The sequence below is a fragment of the Oratosquilla oratoria genome, chromosome 38 (assembly GCF_046742065.1).
Source record: "Oratosquilla oratoria isolate Oo_2021 chromosome 38, ASM4674206v1, whole genome shotgun sequence".
Classification (NCBI taxonomy): Eukaryota; Metazoa; Arthropoda; class Malacostraca; order Stomatopoda; family Squillidae; genus Oratosquilla; species Oratosquilla oratoria.
In genome coordinates this window covers 41,615,837-41,623,336 of record NC_134814.1, presented here as the reverse complement: position 1 = coordinate 41,623,336, position 7,500 = coordinate 41,615,837, and positions in this window count along the sequence as shown.

The following is a 7,500-nucleotide window of genomic DNA, read 5'->3' as shown; positions in this document are numbered from 1 at the left end:
AAACAACCAATTACAAGAACAGTATGTTAGTTATTTAAAATAAACTCCAATATCTTCACGCACACACACACATATATATATATATATATCTAGTGGTATCGAAATGCCCGGTAGTGAAAAATCCTAGTCACAAAATGTCCGGTAGCGAAATGCCCGGTATCAAAATGTCCGGTATCAAAATGTCCAGTACCAAACTGTCCGGTCACCATATATATAGCATTCGCATGGGTATGTAAGCATGACTATATATATATATATATATATATATATATATATATATATATATATATATATATATATATATATATAGTCATGCTTACATACCCATGCGAATGCTACCATACGTGCAAAAACAATGCTTTTGAAGTAAGAGGGTACTCGATCTGTCTTTGGTGGTGAAGATGGTCAAAACGACCGAGGAAAATTGACCGCAAGTCAGGTCGGGTCAATGGCTGCTTATAAGAAGTGCTAGCATCTATCGATGTTCACTCTTCTTAGAGACTCTCCTTCGAGAGATCTCCGTAGTCTTCTGTCGACACAAAACTAGGGTTAATACTCTCCGAATATTGAAGAGATTTCCATGTGCCCAGCCAGGGAAGCAGCAGACCTTGCTGTTCTTCAGTGAATCCTCTAGGTTGGACCAGATGTATATCGTCGCAGGGGCGAGTGCCTGCACCCTTGCTGCTATGCCCGGAGGGGCCCGTCTTATCGTCGTAGGCGCAAACATCTGCCTCTGTCTCCTAGGAGACCGCCATTTGATATATGTGCGTTGTCGCAGGAGAGGACGCCTTCTCTCTCAGGCTCACCGGAAATGTGCGTCCAGGAGATGGATAGTAGATATTGTAGGCTTTTATTTCTACCAATGGGATAAGTTTAAAAGCCTTTTAGGGCGGGGAAGTGTCATGTATGCATACTCACATTCATGCTACCAGAAGTACAAAAATAATGCATTTGGAGTGAGAGGGTACTGGACCCGGGTTTGGTGGTGAAGATGGTCAAAACGACAAAGGAAGGTTGATCGTAGGTCAGATCGGGTCATGGTATGGGGCCAGTGGATTATCACTCTTCTTAGAAACTCTCCTTCGAGAGATCTCCGTCGCCTCCTCTCTCCACGTGACCCCCCAGTCAGACCTTTGTTATATTAGTTATTTTTCGTTTTTGTAGTTTCATTGTTGTTCTTTAAGTTTAGTGTAAATAGTGTGTTTAAAAATAGGAAATAGCTGCTATATTGTTCTTTCATTGTGTCCATACTAGACTCACCCTGATTCACTTGCAAAACAAATCCTAAATGGGAAGATTTTGTATTGATGTATATATATATATATATATATATATATATATATATATATATATATATATATGTATATATACATATATATATATATATATATATATATATATATATATATATAATACAGTACACACAATAATTTTCTTTCGTGTTGGCCTTGTTCACATAATTCTACTCACTATCACTGGTCATATATTATAGTGTTCTTAGATCATTTACAGTATCAGACCCATGATAATAATAATAATAATAATAATAATAATAATAATAATAATAATAATAATAATAATAATAATAATAATAATAATAATAATAATAATAATAATAATAATAATAATAATGATAATAATAATAATAATAATAATGATAATAATAATAATAATAATAATAATAATAATAATCATAACCATAATAATAATAATAATAATAATAATAATAATAATAATAATAATAATAATAATAATAATAATAATAATAATAATAATAATAATGATAATAATAGTAATAATTATAATAATAATAATAATAATAATAATAATAATAATAATAATAATAATAATAATAATAATAATAATAATAATAATAATGATAAAAAGTAATAATAATGTATCTCTTTGCTTGCCTTCGTTCTGAAACAATTGACTATGAAAACATAACTTTCTTTTGAAACAATTATTTCCGAGAGATAGAAAATTGTATCTCGAATTTATCATCCTAATGTTTTTTCTTGTCGATAGAGTGCCACGGAGATGAATAAAATAGTCTGGCAGCAGTCAGGTTAAAAAGGATATATATAACCCGGTAAGGTGCATAGATACATATACTGTACCAAGGGCTTCTTCCCTCTTACAAGGGAGGTAGCCAAAATCAAAAGGTATAATTCCAGTCCCACCCATTTCATCTCCACAGTACTCCACTCCCATACACCATTCCTCCCTCCCTCCCTCTCATCATGTCTCCTCCTGGATGACGGGTTATCCATGCATCTCGGCCATCGCTCTGGATCATAAGCAATGCAGCAAAACACAGAACATCCACAGCAAGGCCGCTTCACTTAATTGGCGACCACCCCCTCTCCGTCCCCTCGTGCAGTAACATTGAAAACGGGGAGAAATCCCTTCGAGCTACGTCAAAGTATCATTCACACATAATCACTCCCTAACCAACCCATCCCTCACCCACTCCCTTCCATGTATCACAATATCATCCATACACAGCCATTCTCCATTCACCCCTATCCCCGCCCTTCTCCCTTCCTTCCTCAACAGACGTTCCCGTCTTTCCCAGTGCCCCTTTTACTCCATCCATTCATTTTATACTCGGTCGTCCCCTCTTGTTCACTCCATCCACCTCTGCCTTCTACACTTTTTTTTTACTAACCTTTCATCACTTATTCTTTTCATGTGTCCAAACCACTCCAATACTTTTTCATCAACCCTATCTCTCATCTCCTTTTCCACCTTCACCTACTCGTTTCTCACTCTATCCTGCGTTGTAACCCTTACCATATTTCTCAGACATTTAATCTCAAACTTATTTAAACTCTTCATCTCTTGTGTTCCATGTCTCTGCCCCATACAATGCTGTCGGCACAATCACCCCTTCCAATCTCCTCATAGCATCTATTCCCAAATGTTTATTTGTCATCACATGTTTTAATCCCGCAAGGCATTTACTTGCATATCTCAATCTACATACTACCTCCACCTCCACTCTTCCCTTTCCCGACACATGTGATTCCAAGTATTTAAAGCTATCCACTCCATCCTCTCTTCTTTAATACTTCCAACTTCTTGCCACCCTCTCCCCTTGTACATCTCATCACCTTACATTTTCCCGCATTTACCTTCAATTGTCTCCTCTCGCACACTTTCCCAAAATCCGTCACTAATTTCCTTAATCCCCCACTCTGATCCCACCACTAGCGTAATGTCGGCAGCAAACAACAACTGGCTGACCTCCCACATTTCTCCATTTACTTTAACTATCTCCAACCCTGTAATGGTATGATGCATATTATAATTACGTACAACATTGTACGGGTGTTGTATGTTGTACTTGCGGGGTGTTCAATTGTGGTTGTATTTTTCCATTGCATAATTGTCATAGAAGTTATTGTATATTGATTTTGTTGTTGTCGTTGTATATTTGTTGTTGTATATTGTACATATATCATAAAGAACCGAGTGTTCAGTTTGAGCGTGTATGTTTTCCCGCCAAGTCTGGGGTGGTCGTGTCGCTTAGAGTCTGTATTGAATCTGCATACGAAGCGACGGCACGCTCGTTTTTGTAGTGCTCGTATCAAATACAATATATATTTTTTCATTATTGCATTATTTGACCGTTTCATTGGCCATCCCGATACAATTCCCTGCCCATAACCTTTGCATTACCTCCCGCACCAATCCATCCATGTGCATATTGAACAACCATGGCGACTTGACACATCCCTGGCAAAGTCCTCCATTTACCTCAAACCACTCGTTCTCTCGGTAAGGTGATATGGTTTAACGTCACAAACTTCTCCCTATCGGAAGGCTAGGATGGTGCCCCTCACAGAGGATTTCGTAGCGTGGAATTTAATGAACCATGCCCTTGGTTCAGCTTCGCCGGTAGCAGGAATCGAACCACCATCCCTTCGACCTTCGCCGCAAGTAACGACGCCCTAACCCACTCAGACAGCAAGCTTCCAGATTGGCTAAAAAATAACAAAATAAAAAGATAAATAAATAGATAAAGATAAATAAATGATAAATAAATAAATAGATAAATAAATAAATCTTATTATTTCATATTTGTAATTTTAATTTAATTAATTGTAATTTTTATTTTTTTATCTGAATTGTTAAAAGATGATTTAATCGAATTAATTCTATTATTTCATGTTGACAATGATAGGGGTTACAAGGTTGGATAGAATGAGAAACGAGGAGATGAGGAGAGCGGGGATGGAAAAGGAGATGGTAGATGGGGTTGATGAAGGAGTATTGGGATGGTTTGGACACATGGAAAGAATGAGTGAAGAAACATTAGTAAAAGAGATTTAGAAGGCAGAAGTGGATGAGATGAACCTGAGGGAACGACCGAGGATGAGATGGATGGATGGGGTGAAATGGGCTTTGAGCAAGTAGGGAATAACTGTTGTAAAAGGAAGAGAAAGTAGGGGATAAGGGTAAATGGACAAAGGCTGTGTATGGGTGATACTTTGACGCATCCCGAAGGGATTTCTCCCCGTCTTCTCTATTTTTCACACGAGGGAACGGAGAGAGAGGGTGGGGCGTTCGTAGATTAAGTGAAACGGCCTTATTGTGAATGTAGTGTGTCTTCCTGCGTTGTTTCTGAATCGGTGGGCAGGAGACAAGGATGACCCTTCATCCACAAAGAGCGAAGATGAGAGGGAGACAAAGTTGGTGGATGGGAGTGGAATGGGTGGGAGTGGATGCGTGAATTTGACTTGACTTCCTTCCTTATAAGGGAAAAAAGCCCTTGGTATATAAATAGATGTTTGTAATCGTTTACTAGTGCGATTCTATTGCGCGTGCGTAAGGACAGCGTTCTTCATATGTCTTCAAGAACTCATCGATTGTTTGTTTACATATAAATTCTATTCGACCCACAAGAACAGCGGTTTAGTGTTGTTTTTTCCTTAGTTCGATTGGAGAATTAGCCAGTTTCATAAATGTAATCGTCGTGTACAGAGTGGTCGTGATTAATTCGTGAGCAAGTTAAACTTATGTATGATTTTTTTTAAACATACCTCAAATAGAAACAAATAGCTTTATTTCTAAAACAGGAATTGGGTCAGTTGTAGAATTTCCTCCACCCTCACTGATCAACTGTAGAATCTCCACCCCAACTACACTCAATTGTAGAATCCCCCCACACTGATCAACTGTAGACTCTCCACCCTAACATTGACTTGGTCAGGTTAGGTTAGGTTGGGTTAGGTTTGGTTTGGTTTGGTTTGGTTTGATTAGATTAGATTAGGTTAAGTCAGGTCAGGTTGACAGGTTATGTATCACGAACCATAATCAACTGTAGAATGTTAGGTTAGGTCAGATTAGGTTAAATTAGGTCAGGTCAGGTCAGGTTAGGTTAGGTTAGGTTAGGTTAGTTTAGTTTAGGTTAGGTTAGGTTAGTTTTGTTTAGGTTAGGTTAGGTTGATTAGGTCAGGTTAGGTTAGGTTAGGTTAGTTTTGTTTAGGTTAGGTTAGGTTAGGTCAGGTCAGGTTAGGTTAGGTTAGCATATGTATCACGAGCTGTCAACTGTAGAATGCCCACCCCAGCAACAATCAGCTGCACAATATCTACCCCAAGCGCGCGCGTGTGTGTGTATGTGTGTGTGTGTGTGGGGGGGGGGCAATTCTACAATTGATCCCAGGAATTTTTGTTTTTAGAGTGGTTTGATTATTCATTTTGTTCAAAATGTCGACAAGAACGACACTAATGAAATTTATTTGCACCCGTTGGATCTGAATTGTATTGGTGAAGAGTCGCCGACCTAGTGTTTCCTCAATCCTCAGTCTATTTTCATTGGTCCAGGTAAGATTGACATTATTTTTGGTTAAGATTAAAAAACCACCCGTTAACTCGGACAATATTTTTATTTATTTACTTGTTTATTTATTTGTTTACGAGCCAAATTACCCGCGCGTTGCTGCGAGTTCGTGAATCATCCCTAACCTATACATACCCCACCTAACTTTAACCCTTAACCCTAACCAAAATATATATATTTTTAAATGAAACATAGTCATCCAAGTACCTGGAGTGATAGGGTATAAGAATATATATAGTTATGGGGGTCTATCTGCAAAACCCTAGGAGGAGTTCGTGAACATACAAACAAATAAGCAAGCAATCAAGCAAGCAAACAAACAAACAAACAAACAAATAAATTGACAGACAAATGAAAGATAATAATCTAAGTACCTTGGGTTATAAGGTTTCAGAATATATATGGTTATAGATGTCTATCTGCAAAAACCTAGGAGAAGTTCGTGAATAATCTCTAACCTAACCATAACCCACCTAACTTTAACCCATAACCCTAACCAATATATATATATATATATATATTGAAAATGAAATATAGTTACCCAAGTACCTGAAGTGATAGGGTATCAGAATATATATGGTTATGGGGGTCTATATGGAAAACCCTAGGAGGAGTTCCTGAACAAACAAACAAACAAACAAACAGACAGACAAATGAAAGATAGTTTTACGAGTATCTTGGGTTATAAGGTTTCAGAATATATATGAATATAAGGGTCTATCTGCAAAAACCTAGTAGTTCATGAATAATCACTCACCTAACCATAACTCACCTACGTTTAACCCTTAACCCTAACCAAAATAATTTATTTTTGGAAATGAAATATAGTTATCTAAGTACCTGGAGGGATAGGGTATCAGAATATATATGGTTATGGGGGTCTATCTGCAAAACCCTAGGAGGAGTTCGTGAACATACAACAAACAAACGGACAGACAGAGGCTACTACTTTATTATAGTACATTCATTCATTGATACACCTACTTATTTCTTAGTTAATTTTTGTCTCGTACGTCATATTTACACATTTTGAAATTTATCATCTACAAATAATGGTAGTAAATCACTTCTTGTAAAGTAAATCTCCTCATAAAGTTTTACTTTTGGGAAAAATATATATACTGCCATAATAGAAGCTTCACCACCCGCCTCCACATTCAACAGCTCTTTAAGATACCCCATCAATCTTCCACTCATCGCCTTCAATTCCATTAACAGCTGTCCATCTGCACCCTTCTTATCTACCGACTCGCCTCCTGTCGTTCTTTTCACATCCTTCAAAAACCTGTTTTGTTTTCAAAATTTGAAGTGCGTGAGACAGAATGAGTGGATGGGTGGTGAGGTAAACACCAGGAACGAAACGTTAGCGATAAAAAATCCATCGGTTCCTGGTGTTTAGTTCACCACCCTTCCACTTTTCTAAATTTCCCACCTGATACTTCCCCCAAGCTCACAACTCTTCGTGTGCAACAGAAACGCGGGGGGACGTTTGGAGTCTTTATTGATAAGTTGGTTATGCGTACAGAGGTGAGTCACAATAGGAGAGCTACATGCTCCCAGTAAGACGGACAGTTCTAGACTGACTTGGGAGTACGTCGTATTCCCTGCGCAGAGGGAAAACTATGCCACGTCCTACATATTTATTAATGAGG